The 13,316-nt window shown below is 40.7% G+C and overlaps 1 protein-coding gene across 11 annotated transcripts in view; it reads right to left on the bottom strand.

The window, feature by feature from the left end:
* Positions 1-13,316, bottom strand: part of ELMO1 (engulfment and cell motility 1) — a 730,817-nt gene that overhangs the window by 392,573 nt on the left and 324,928 nt on the right. The window lies entirely within an intron of this gene.

The following is a 13,316-nucleotide window of genomic DNA, read 5'->3' as shown; positions in this document are numbered from 1 at the left end:
TCAACCCCGGCCTTCTATCTTCATCTAGTGAACTGGGAAAAATCTAGTATGTTCTTTAGTAGAATTTTTTTTAAGTCTACATATTTGAGAGAGAGAGAGAGAAAGAGCGTGAATGGGGGAAGGGCACAGAGAAAGAGGAAGAGAGAGAATCCAGCAGGCTCTGCACTGTCAGCACAGAGCCTGATGCATGGCTCAGAACTCACGAACCATGAGACCCTGACCTGAGCCAAGATCGAGAGTTGGATGCTTAACCGACTGAGCCACCCATGCGCCACCTAAAGTAAATGTTAATAATATTAATAATCTTTTGGTTCCTGACTTGGAGATATTCAAAATGTAAGGTCTGGGGAGTAATTATAAAAAAGTGTTGGTTCACATGTGGCAAGATACTACTACAGAGTGAATGCTTGTGTCTCCCAAATTTGTTTGTTAAATCCTAATGCCCAATATGATGATATTAGAAGGTGAGGCCTTTAGGAGGTGATTAGGTCATGAGGGTAAAGCCCTCACAAATGGGATTAGTGTCCTTATAGAAAGAGACCCTCTGGAGCTTTCTCTCCCTTCTGCTATGTTGAGTGCACAGTGAAAAGATGACCACCTCTGAACCAAGAAGCAGGCCCTCTCCAGACACCAAATCTGCCAGCACCTCTGTCTTGGACTTGTTGTTTCCAGAATTGTGAGAAATAAAATTTTATGGTTTATAAGTCACTCACTCAGTCTAGGGTATTTTCTTATAACAGCCTAAAAGGACCAAGACACAAGCCAACACAAAATGACATTATTTCAAAGCGTTTTTTGTTTTGGTCAAAATGCTGGCTCCAACCTCTGTTCTTGGTGACATGTTTTCACCATATGTACATGCAAAGCCAACTGCAAACAGCTGCATTCAGTTGTTCACTGGTTATTGGAAAATGGGTCACCACTGTGGAGTGTGACTATCATAAACTTCTCCTTCATGTAATGAAAAAGAGTGTGTAGGGGTGGGGTAGAGAATGCCAACAAGGTTTCTAAGCCATAGACCATATTTTCCTTCACGGAAAGTCTGAAGCATTCATTTATTTAAGCCTAGAATTCTCTCTGCTCTCCTGTGACTACTGCTTCCTTAGAGTCAATTGACTAAAGTGAAGAACTTATGATAGGTGAGCCACATGAATATTAATAGATCCCCAGGGTGAAATAAAGTAAAATACACTTTCTCAGAATTGAACAATCACATAATTTGGGGTAAATTATCTTCCATAAGTATAGTTTGATTCTTAGAGGTTGTAATTTGCTATAATGAAAATAAAAATGATAATGCTGACTAAAATTATATTACTGTCTGATTATCTGCATAATAATGATTTATTTGTATACTGTAAGGTACAGGGGGCTCTTATTTTTCCCTCCCCATGGCAATTGCACTGAACTAGAGATAAATTCCTAAAGCTGACCATGTTCTCAGGAATAGGTCATTTATTCCAAATAGGGAGTACTTCAATCCATAGAACTGATTTAATTATTATGAGACTTCATGAACCCTTAAAAATTTTAATTGATATTCAGCAATGTGTGAATATCAAATTCAGGTGTGTGTGTGTGTGTGTGTGTGTGTGTGTGTGTGTGTGAATATATATAGTGTACTTATTTTAGAGAGATAATTAATAAGCTGTGGGGGACCAAAGCCAACCTCAACTTTTTAACATTGATTTAAGACTCTTAGAGAAGCATTAAGATTCATTTATTCACTCTACAATTCCTCCATGGTGAATAATCTGAAAGTGTATGTGCCTATTCTGTTAATTGAATTAACCAACATCATACATATTTATTAAGAGACTAATTGTACTTTCTATCTTACAGAGAAAACTGCATCGCATTAAATCAACAAACAGTCCTCAAACACCTATTTCTTTTTTGTTCAAGAAACCAGGTGAGACACTGGTAAGAGGGGTCTAGAGGTGGAACACAGTTTTTGACTGCAAGGTGTTTCAAATCCCATGGAGAAGAAAATACAAATTAGCACACAAATAGTTAAACATCATTTCAAGGCAACAGCAAAGAGATGCAGGTTCTGATTCTCTACAAATGAAACTACCAGACAATAACTAAAGAAACAATGATTCTGAAAGCAGTAAAGATGGGAAGAAATTTACAAAGAAGACTGAATTAAGAAACTAATCTCCAGAATTGGGGTTAAGATTCTTTCAGGCAAATAGCCAAGGTTTCTTCCAGCTCAAACAATTTAGGATTGGTAGGGAGAAGAGGTCAGCTGTCCTGAAATGGCAGTTATTTTAATAAGACTGCTTCCAGTGTGTGTTTGTTGCGAAGATTCATCTCCCCAGAAGCAAGGAGTATGTTATTTTGTGTCTTTATCCAAAGCACCTAGTCCGGTACCTGAAACACGATAATAGGAGGAAGGGGAGGGAGGAAGAACAGGACTGAATTCCAGAAGCAAGGTTTATTTAGAGTTTATTCAGGCAGTTTCTCTGAAGTTGAGAAAACAAGATAGACAAGCAACATTGAAAATGTTGCCTGGGGCGAGACTGTGACACGCCTTGATGGCCAGGTTAAATAAGTAAGAAATTGGACCTCATGCTCTTTCAGCAACAGTAAAATGATGCCTCCAGTTCAGGGAGCACCCAGGCCTACAGGCCAATAAGATTTCATAATGTGGATTTTCATCATACGCAGGAATAAGGGGAAAGATCCAGAACCTGCTCACACTTCTAGTGGTAGTGTGCAATCATGACCAACAGCCTTGTTAAAAATGCTTGAACCCCAGCCCTCATCTACTGAATCTAAACCTCTAGATTTGACACATGATCTGCATTTAAATCTGAGAGCTGCTGTTTTGGAAAATGAAAGTACCCCAGGTGGACATGACACAGACTTACTATCTAAAAAGTAAAACACTACATATTATATTATAAATACACTAAAACCATTGCAGTATATATAGTAACTGGGAAGATTTTATGGTGTATGAGTCAGATGTTTAAAAAATAAAGCATAAGAGTTCAGATTCTACTTAACAGATTTTTTAAATGTGCACTGAATCACATAGGTCCACAGAGGATCAAATTATAAACCTAACTGATTCAAAAATCATATTCCCAATAATCTTTTCAAACATGACCCCCATCCATCATCAATTGGTGTCTATCTAGTTTATCTCTAGACTGAAAACTCTATGAAATCAGGGACTTATCTTTTTCATCCCATCACATGCTTAAATGTCAAATCTGAGCAAATAGATTTCTCCCTCTTTCACTCCTATGCCCCAATCTACAGGAAATATTAAGATTTTTTTCTACTTATTTTCCTATGAATATAAGTTAGAAAATGTTTTATGTTCTATATTAGGAGTACCCAAAAGGGATGTTAAAATTGAGTATGTTAGTCAGATAATTATATTAACGTTTTATCTGGCTGTGCAAATCAACAAATTTATCAAGAAGACAGCACTGTGGAAATAAATAAAGTGAACAGTTCAATTTAACTGCAATATGTTATTATTAACCTTAGCCAAGATATCAAGGAGGTTAATACAAAGCAAGCTTTTTTTTTTTTAGTTTAGTTATTATTTATTTTGAGAGAGATAGAGAGAGCACAAGTGGGGATCAGAAGGGGAGGGGAGAGAATCCCTAGCAGGCTCCACACTGTCAGCACAGAACCTGATGCAGGGCTCAAACCCACGAACCATAAGATCGTGACTTGGGCCAAAATCAAGAGTCAGATACTTAACCGACTGAGCCACCCAGATGCCCCCGTGGCAAGCTTTTTGAAGGCAGACATTTCAAGAAGATTTTTATCTGGTCCCATTTTCTCCTTGGAATCAAGAGAGCTACCCAGCATTTGATGTCAGTCTCTAGATCTATTTCAAAATACCCTTGCATTTCCTTCCTCTCCATGGTAAATGGTTTTCTGATCATTTCTAGCATAGGCTGACCACTCTTCCAGCATGATACATTCAGACTAATCACAGGGAAGTCTGTAGTCATTTATGGTTTAGCTTAGAACCATAAGGCTCCCCAATGCCCTTAGAATAAAATTTAACATCCTTAATATGGCCTTACAAGGCCTTGAGAATTGAGGCTTATGCAAAACTCTCTAGCCACATAATGGCCCATTTCAAGGGCCTCCCCCTGCACCTTTGTCTTAGATATCTGCTTAAATGTCACCTGCTCCAGGCTAAATTAGGTCTGGATGCTTACATTTGTCCTTTGTGACACTTAACAATTATAACTGGCTAATTTGGACTAAATATTTATTTGTCTTTCTTCCCTCCTGGACTTTGAGAATCACGAAGGTTGGAAGTATCTTGGGCTCAACACAGTGCCTGGCACATCCGGGAAGTCCATACAAGTTTCTTTTATCGAACATACGCATGCATAGTTTTGTTTTGTTTTGTTTTGTTTCCTCCTGGCATGGCTGTTTCTGCTTGACAGCCCTGGGTTATAAGCTGGCAGATCCAGTACAAGTAGCCTATCTAGGAGAGTCCAGTGCTTTCCAAAAGCTGGTGACAGGCATTCCAGCAGCCATCAGGGCAAGGAGCGTCCATAATAAAAGTCAGGTTCAATCACAAGTTAAAAAAAGGGAGAACTCAGCAGCAAGGCACATGTGAACGTAGAGTCTTTAACAAGGCCACAGCAGGCAGCAGGTTGTGAGAAAGGCACGGGAGAGAGCAAAGGGGCAGCACGGAAGAAATGCTTAGAGTCAGGAACCCCAGGATAGTTGAGCGGACAGGGCAAGGTGAAAAGCAGGAACATTTTTCTTTGCATTCCTGCCTGCTGAGAACCGGTCCTGGGGCACTGGCTCAGGTCTGCAGGTGGGGGCCCATGCCGGTCACACCTGGCAGAGGGCAGCTTGCAGAGGTGGTGACAGTGGCTTCTGTTGAACAAATCCAGAATCTTCTACCGTAGGCGGCAGAAAAGGGAATGCGGCTGGGTCAGGAAATTTACAACATTCCTGGGCTCTGGTTTGCTCAAATTAAAATGCCTATGCCCGTGAAAGTTCTTTGATCAAGAGTAACCAAGACCCACATAAAGTGGTTTAAGTAAAGGGGTGGGACTGAAAAGCCCCGGCAGGTCCTCTCTCAGGGGTGCAAAGACAGGACACAGAAAGCAGAGAGGGAAATCAGGATGGGAGCTTCTCCCTCTCCACCACTGCTGACTCCCTCGGGGGCCTTCATTCCCACTTACCTCAATCCTTCCTGCAGGCTGGTTTTACTCTGTGCGCTTACAGCTTGCTCTACCAACTATTTGGCTTGCGGGATGACTTATCTGCCATCAGATGTGATTCCATATGACTGCCCGTTCCGGCAAACACCACCACCCAACACACCCCTGAATTTCAGATTCCCAGAAGAGAGTATGGGGGGCCCAGCTAGGATAATGTGTCAGCTCGTGGTGCCGTTGGCTCTGTGACAATAGGCAAAGGACACAGGGCACCAGGCCATAGAGCTGCCGTCTGGTTCCTGCCCAGGAACCAGGGGCAGGACAGCTCCCCAGGAAAAGACATGCCTCAGTTTGCTTTGTATATTGTTTGGTGGCAGTGTTGGTGGTGGTCTGTGGATGCGTGACACTTTCTTCAGGGAAGAACACACTCCAATCGCGAGGCTTCCTTAAACTATTTCACATACAGCCTTGTATTTATTCTCCCTAGCGAACCCTCCCTTGTAATGATCTTCAGTGACTCTCCAACACTTCTGCCCCCAAGCCAAGGCAAAACTAAGACTACGCATGTATTTTATGAATGTATAAGAAGCAAAACAACACATGCAACAGACTGTTATTTTTGTTCTCTATTACAGTCCATTCTTAAAGCTCTTTCAATTGACTAAAATGATGTAACTCCCACTAATGAGGGATGATCTACAGTTTGAAAACCCCTACTATTAATTCTATTGTCCTAGAATCTTATCATCCAAAAAGTTTTGCACTTTCACATTATACCTAAAATAGAAGAAAGTTCCCCAATCTTTTCTCAGAAATACCTCCAACCCCACAAGATTTTAGCCACTTTTAGAAGATGAGCCAGGTTGACGTGAGATGTCTTGTGCTTCAGGACACCAACCCAAAACAGAGAAAGATGTGGTTAACAAAAATGCCCCTGCTCTCTCTTTATTAGACAGCCTACATCCACCGTACAAAAAAGGGCACGTTTGAAATAAAAATTACCCAAGGCATATGCACAAATTTGAACTGTTTTGATTACAGCGATCTTGAGCCAGCCACAGGACGCTCCTGCTCTCATTTTCTGTAGCGACCAACGGAGACACGTACCCCTGTGTTAGCCGACCCAGTTCAGAGGTGTCATCCACCATCTCTGCACAAAGCTGACCCTCCCATACAGAGGTGAAGCCAGTTCCCCTGGACTTACTAGCTTTGCTCCAAATGGAAAAGAGGCTCTACTGGTGATGTGTGTACCTCTTCAGAAGTTTTAAAGCAAACTACTTGGCCCAACAATGCTGATCAAATTGGGTTATTGGGTCAAGGATGCATGTTGAGTCAAGGGCTTTCAGGAGGTCAAGAGCTGGTAGAATGAGGACTTTCAGCAGAGGAAACTAGGGAGGCAAAAGAAGATGATGAAAGAATCTATTTTCATCTCCAGCACCAGAACTGGTATGTCTCCCATTTCTGGTACGGCATGATGAGGCGTGCCGAAATGCCTGCCTCACAGCACAGCCCAAGAGTGTGGGACACTGGCTCTCGAGTCAGACTTCCTGGGTCCAATCCCAGCCTACTTCCTTACACCCCTGACCCTCAGCGGTACCCTCTGTAAAATGGAACATGTAACAATAAAACCCGGTTCACAGGCTTTCCATGAAGATTTAATAAGACAAACAGTCCATGCAAAACGCTTAGCAGACAGCTTGCCACAGAGCAAGCATCCAATAAATGTTCATGGTAGTTGTTCCCCCCACCAGAGCACTCCCAAACTGGCCTGCCAGCATGCTAAAACTCACAAAAAGAGTGTGGTCTTTAAATGAATATATTTCCCAAATTCAGATCAGACATAGTTAGCCTGCTCAAAGACCCATTTGGTGACCTCCTCCCTCCTATAATTATTCGGTTCTTTCCTCTCCTTCCTTAAAACCTGTGCCCATTTCAAGACTATGTCCCCCCACTAGACAGTGAGATCACGAATGCAGAGAATGGAACATATTCTTCTCACTAGGCCCTTTGTGGAGCCCAGTACTCAAAGCATGACAGTTGCAGTGAATTCCACATGGTTAACTGAGTGATCTCCTGACCGGGTAGAATATACAAGTCCCAGGAACACAATCCTTATCTACCCAGGTTCTGGGAGGCTCAAGGCCTTTGAGAACCAAGAGCATCTGGGAAGTGAGAATGGCATAAAAAGGGATGCCCCACAAATGACCCCATTTCCTTCCCAAAGGTTGCTGCAGCCAGCTTGGCTAAGAGAGCCCAGATGAGGCTTGGCCATCTCTCTTCCTACAAAATAAGAATTAATCTAAATAAGATCCTACCAAGGTATATCACTATACTTCAGACATTCTGAAACAGGTCTTAGTAGGGGGTTAACAGTGGAACATACAGTCTACCAAAGGCATCCTTCACTATGCCCTGTTCTCTCTTAATGCTTAGGTTTAAGGATGACAAAGCAACTTTCCTAAAAAGAACAGTATTAGTACAATAATACTACCTTGCACAATTATATAATCCATACAATCCAAATGAAAATGTACAGTTGACTTGTGAACAGCATAGGAGTCAGAGGCACTGAGGTCCAACTCAGTCAAAAATCCACATATAACTTTTGACTCCCTCAAAACTGTACTATCAATGGCTCACTGTTGACTGGAAGCCTTACCAATAACATAAACAGCCGAGAAACACATATTGTGTATGTTATATGTATTATATACTGTGTTCTTACAAGGAAGTAAGCTAGGGAAAAGAAAATGGTATTAAGAAAATCATAAAGAAAATACATTTACAGTACTGTACTATATTTATTGAAAAAAATCTATGTATAACTGAACCAGGGTAGGTCAAACCCCTGTTGTTCAAGGGTCAGCTGTACTTTGCTAATTTCTAGGGAGTGGAACACTACTTGTTACAACTTCCTCCAAGTTATCCTTTTAGGGAATAAGGAAGCCACAGACTGAAGCTGGTAACAAATGCTCACAAGAAGCTGGCTGTAACTTCCTGTATGTATTTTCGTGAGGCAATTACCATCAGGATCAGTGGTCTGGGGTCCACAGAAAAGAATCATAAACATATTGGGGCCTGGGCAGTGGGGACAGAATGTTTCCAGGAGATGGCCTAGAAAGCTTTGAAGAAAGACCCACCCAGGTCCAAGACTCAGCTTAACCACTGCCCATCTGCATGACCTATACAACCTGTTGTTTAACCTCTCTCTCAGTCTCACCTTCCTCATTGTAAAATGGAGACAAAAATACACACATCATCAGACTGAAATGAGGATAATGAGCTAGAATGCTTATTAGCAGTCTCTCCATATAAAAAATCTTTGGAAGACAAATTCCACCAGAATACTTAAACACACAATTCACAAAAATAAACAAGTAGGATATGTCTAACTAAAAATCTTCTTCATAGTAAAGGAAACTGTCAACAAAATGAAAAGGCCACCCATGGAAAGGGAGAAAATAATTGCAAATCCTGCATCTGTTAAGGGGTTAATACCCAAAATATATAAAGAACTCACACAACTCAATGGCAAAAACAAATAAACAAACAAACAATCCCACTTAAAAATGGGCAGAGAAACTGAATGAACATTTTCCCAAAGACACACAGATGGCCAATAAGTACATGAAAAGGTACTCAACATCATTCATTATCAGGGAAATGCAAATCAAAACCACAATGAGATATCACTTCACACCAGTTAGAATGGCTATCATCAAATAAATAAACAAGTGTTGGCCAGGATGTGGAGAAAACGGAACCTTCATACACTGTTGGTGGGAATGTAAATTGGTACAGCCAATAAGGAAACCTGCATGGAGGTTCCTCAACTCTTCAGAAATAAAACTATCATATTAACTAACAGCCCCACTTTTGAATATTTATCCAAAGGAAATGAAAATAGGCTATCAAAGGGATATCTGCACTTCCATGTTCATTGCCACATTATTCACAACAGCTATGGTGTAGAAACAACCTTAGTGTTTGCCGATGGATGAATGGATAAAAGAATATGTGGCATATACACAGTGGAATATTATTCAGCCATGAGAAAGGAGGAAATCTTGCCATTAGCAAGGACATGGATGGACCTTGAGGGCATTATGCTAAGTAAGATAAATCACACAGAGAAAGATTGATACTCCATGGTATCACTTAAGTCCAGCTCATAGAAACAGAGAGTGGAAAAGTGGTTTCCGGGGCTGGATAGAAGACAGGGAACATAGGGAGAGACTGGTAAAACAACACAAACTTTCAGCTATAAGACGAACAAGGTCTAAAGATCTAATTCAAAATATGATGACTACAGTCGATAATGCTGTGTTATATAACTTGAATTTGCTAACAGAACTTAAATGTTCCCACCAAATAAATAAATAAGCACATGAGGTGATAGATGTGTTAATTAATTAGATGGGGAGAATCCTTACACAGTGTATACATATGTCAAATCACCATGTACTTTAAAGATCTTACAATTTTGTCAATTATACCCCAATAAAGCTGAAAAAAGATACACAATTCACTTTTTATTTTTTATTTTTTCCTGCCTCTGTCTCTCTCTCTCTCTCTCTCTCTCTCTCTTTCATTCGGACATCACCCTGAAATATAAAAATTTCTGGGACAGAATTTGAGCTTGTGAGTAGCTAAACCTTAATTTTCTGTAAGGATTTCTATGCTATGCTTTTGCTGAACACTGCTCAACAACATAATATTCTCTCCCACTGAAAAACCAAAGTTAATGGCCCAATAAGCAAATGAGACTATTTTGGAAAAATGCACTTGGATAACATGAGAAAAGTAGGGGAGGTGCCTTCCTGAGGATATTAGAAGAGAATTACAAGCATCCGTCCATCAGTCACAAAATGCATTAGCTTGTCGAGCCTGGAGAATTTTTCTTCTTTCAAATTACAGGTGATATTTTATCTCTGGCAGAGGGGGGGAGACCACCTCATATGCAAGGGAAAATCAGTAACTAAGAAGAACATGTACAAGTTTCAAAAATTAGTCACCAGTTACCATGGTAATGCAAATATTACCTAACAACTCACTGGGCTGTAAGTAACCAAAATGAGGCTAAAATGGAAAATGGGCTCTATGTATAGGAGTATTTGCACTAACCTAACAGCAGACTGAAGGCAGCCCAGGTTTGCCCCTGTGACCCAGGATCCAAGGTCTCTCCTGCCCTGTGCATGACATGTGAGTTCTGTATCACATGCACACACAGCTGTGCCCACTAACAGCTGCAGAAGGAAGAGTGATGACATTCTATTTACAAACAAAGAGCAATGATTGGGTAGATGAGTCTTCTCATTCCCTAAACTCTTAATAAAAGAATAATCTCTGCTACTGCCCCCTGAAGACAGACAGACTGGATGACAAACATAGGTGGCGGTCCCTTTCAAACTCAACATTAACAATGTTCTCAGGCAACACAAGATTTTCTAAAAAACAACTAAGATGCCTGATAAAATAACAATTTTCCCAGGGTGCCTGGGTGGCTCAGTTGGTTAAGCGTCCAACTTTAGCTCAGGTCATGATCTCACGGTTCACAAGTTCAAGCCCAGCGTTGGGCTCTGTGCTGACAGCTCAGAGCCTGGAGCCTGCTTGGGTTCTGTGTCTCCCTCTCTCTGGGCCCCTGCCCACTTGTACTTTGCCTGCCTGCCTGCCTGCCTGCCTCTCTCTCTCTCTCCCCAAAATAAATAAAACATTAATTTTTTTTTAATTTTAATAATTTTCCCACTGTTCTGAGTAGTTTGAATTTTCTGTGTATACATTAATTTTCATTAGAACAAAAGCATAAATATTTTATGAATTTTTATATTATTCCAAGAATTGGCTGCACACACACTTCTAAGTCAAACTTAGTGCATAACTTCTGTTCACGATGCACAGCGTGTGGTACACAAGGTACTGGTACCAAAAAACAGCCCAGAGCTATATCCCCCCAGGTGGTCCTAGGGTTTCCATTAGAATTCCATGGAGGCTCTTAAACTGCAAAATCCTAGGCCATATCCAAGGCCAGCTCAATCTGAGTCTCTAGGGTTGGGATCTGAAAATGTCCATTTCTAAAAGGTTCTCCTTGCAATGAGTATGTTCTACAGTCTGAGAATCTCATCCTAGTCATCTACAGTACACTGACGTCTCCTGCCAATGATGACAGGTTACAGCACAGCCACCAGGGGACACAAGTCAATACAGATTAACCAAATGCAGGGATATTGTGATTCCGTGACTTTGGGTCGTTACCACAACCCAAGGTAAAAAAAACCAGCACAATACACATGTCCTGTATATGTGTGTGTACGACACAAGGATTTACAAACAACACAGGTGAAGTGCTGTGATCTATTCTACTCTCATTTTTTATGCTGTTGCAACCAACAAAACTGATAGCACTGCCCACTAATTGGTGATATTTGAAAAATCCATTATAACTTCTATCGCCCTATAATTATATCACTCAATACTTTTTACACTTTTTCGTATTGTGCTCCAAATAGTAGGAAACCATCCAATCTTTTCTGATAATACCCTAAAAGTTGCAATATTTTAGTTATCTTTAAAAGGTGAACCGAGTTGAAATGAGACCGTATTCTGCTTAAAGATATCCACAGCAGTATGTTTAACTGCTAACATTTAACTTACTTATTTATACCCTCTTTACCTCATGAAAAAGAGCATGCATATTATATAAATCAGTAAAGAATCAATGAAAAATAGTAAAAAAATGAAGCTAAGGGAAAATAAAGACAGGAAACTAAGTGTTTGTAGAACACATCAAAGGAACAAGTAAAATTAAATATAACACAGGCCAGGAAATCTAGTCCACTTGTTGACTCTCAGCTTTCTGTCAATTAGTAGGAAGAGAAAAACATGATCAGTTATGAAAATTCCAGTGTCCATCTGGGAAGAACAAAGCAATTTCTGAGAAGCATTCCCAAGTCTGTGGCTATACTCCTACTGGGCTGGACTGAATTGCCATCTGCCCCCAACCCCCATACACACACACTCCTCTGGGGACAGCAAGCCCTCACGGTAACTGCAGGACCCTCGTTACAGCCTCCACCTTGCACAACCACTTGATTCACAGGTCAACTGATGGTCACTCCAGGGACTGCTGATTGGGAGGAACAAAGTCTGGAGCCTGAGGTCACCCAATAACCCCCTCCTCTAAGAGCACTTTGTATTCACTTCTGTCCCAGAACTGACTACCTTGTTGTCATGAAAACTGTTCAGGGGGCTTGAGCCTTTCCTCCCCACCAAGTCCACAAGGTTATAAAGTTCCATGAAGACAATATTGACTCTATGTATTTCAGTGAATTCTTCATAAAACTAAACTAACTAAACACTAAGCTCTTCTAGAAATTCCCAAAAGGCAAAGTGATCGAAGCACAAAAACCTAAACTTGTTTTTTGATTGTATCATTTACTACTCGTGAGATATTGGCCAAGCCATTGGACTTTCATGGTTCAGTTTCTTATCTGTGAACCAAAGCCAATACTGTTTACAACACAGGTTAGTCTTGAGGAAGAAACGCACAAACGGATGTAAATGTGCCTAGCCCAGTTCCTTGGCACACAGTAGGTGTTGAATAAATATTAGTTTTCCCTTCTCCTGTCAGGGATCTCTTGGAGACATTGCTTTTACTTGCTGCCACAACCACGTTAGTCCTCACCACTCCCTCCTTCTCCTCCAAGCTTCTTAAAGAGTAAAAAAAAAAAAAAAACCAAAAAAAAATCCCCCACGAAGAATGCAAGGTTCCCTGAGCCACAGAATACTCGGTGTCTACACAACGCTGCCTTTGAAAAGGTTTCTTATCATCGTTTCCACTACTTTAAACAGGACTTAAGAGATTGTTCTTAAAAAAAAAAAAAAGCAGTCTGAGAAAGGAGTCATTAAACATCAAATAAATGCTGTAACCAAGGAATAAGAATGACTAGTATATGCACAGTTAGAAGGCAAATGTAGTTGCTAAAACGTGATGCAGAAACATATCTGGTCTTCACTCCTGAAGACGCTAACTATTGCCTTGTTCATACTAAAGTAGCAGTCTTTGCTCTGCACACTCTATTTTTACAGATGATAGAGGTTTAAAATTTAGATCAGCAGGTCTAGTCTAGTCCTGAACACAGGAAATATCAGTCATATTTT

Source organism: Acinonyx jubatus, chromosome A2 (genome assembly GCF_027475565.1).
Source record: "Acinonyx jubatus isolate Ajub_Pintada_27869175 chromosome A2, VMU_Ajub_asm_v1.0, whole genome shotgun sequence".
In the NCBI taxonomy this organism is placed as follows: domain Eukaryota; kingdom Metazoa; phylum Chordata; class Mammalia; order Carnivora; family Felidae; genus Acinonyx; species Acinonyx jubatus.
This window is presented reverse-complemented; position numbering and strand designations above follow the sequence as displayed.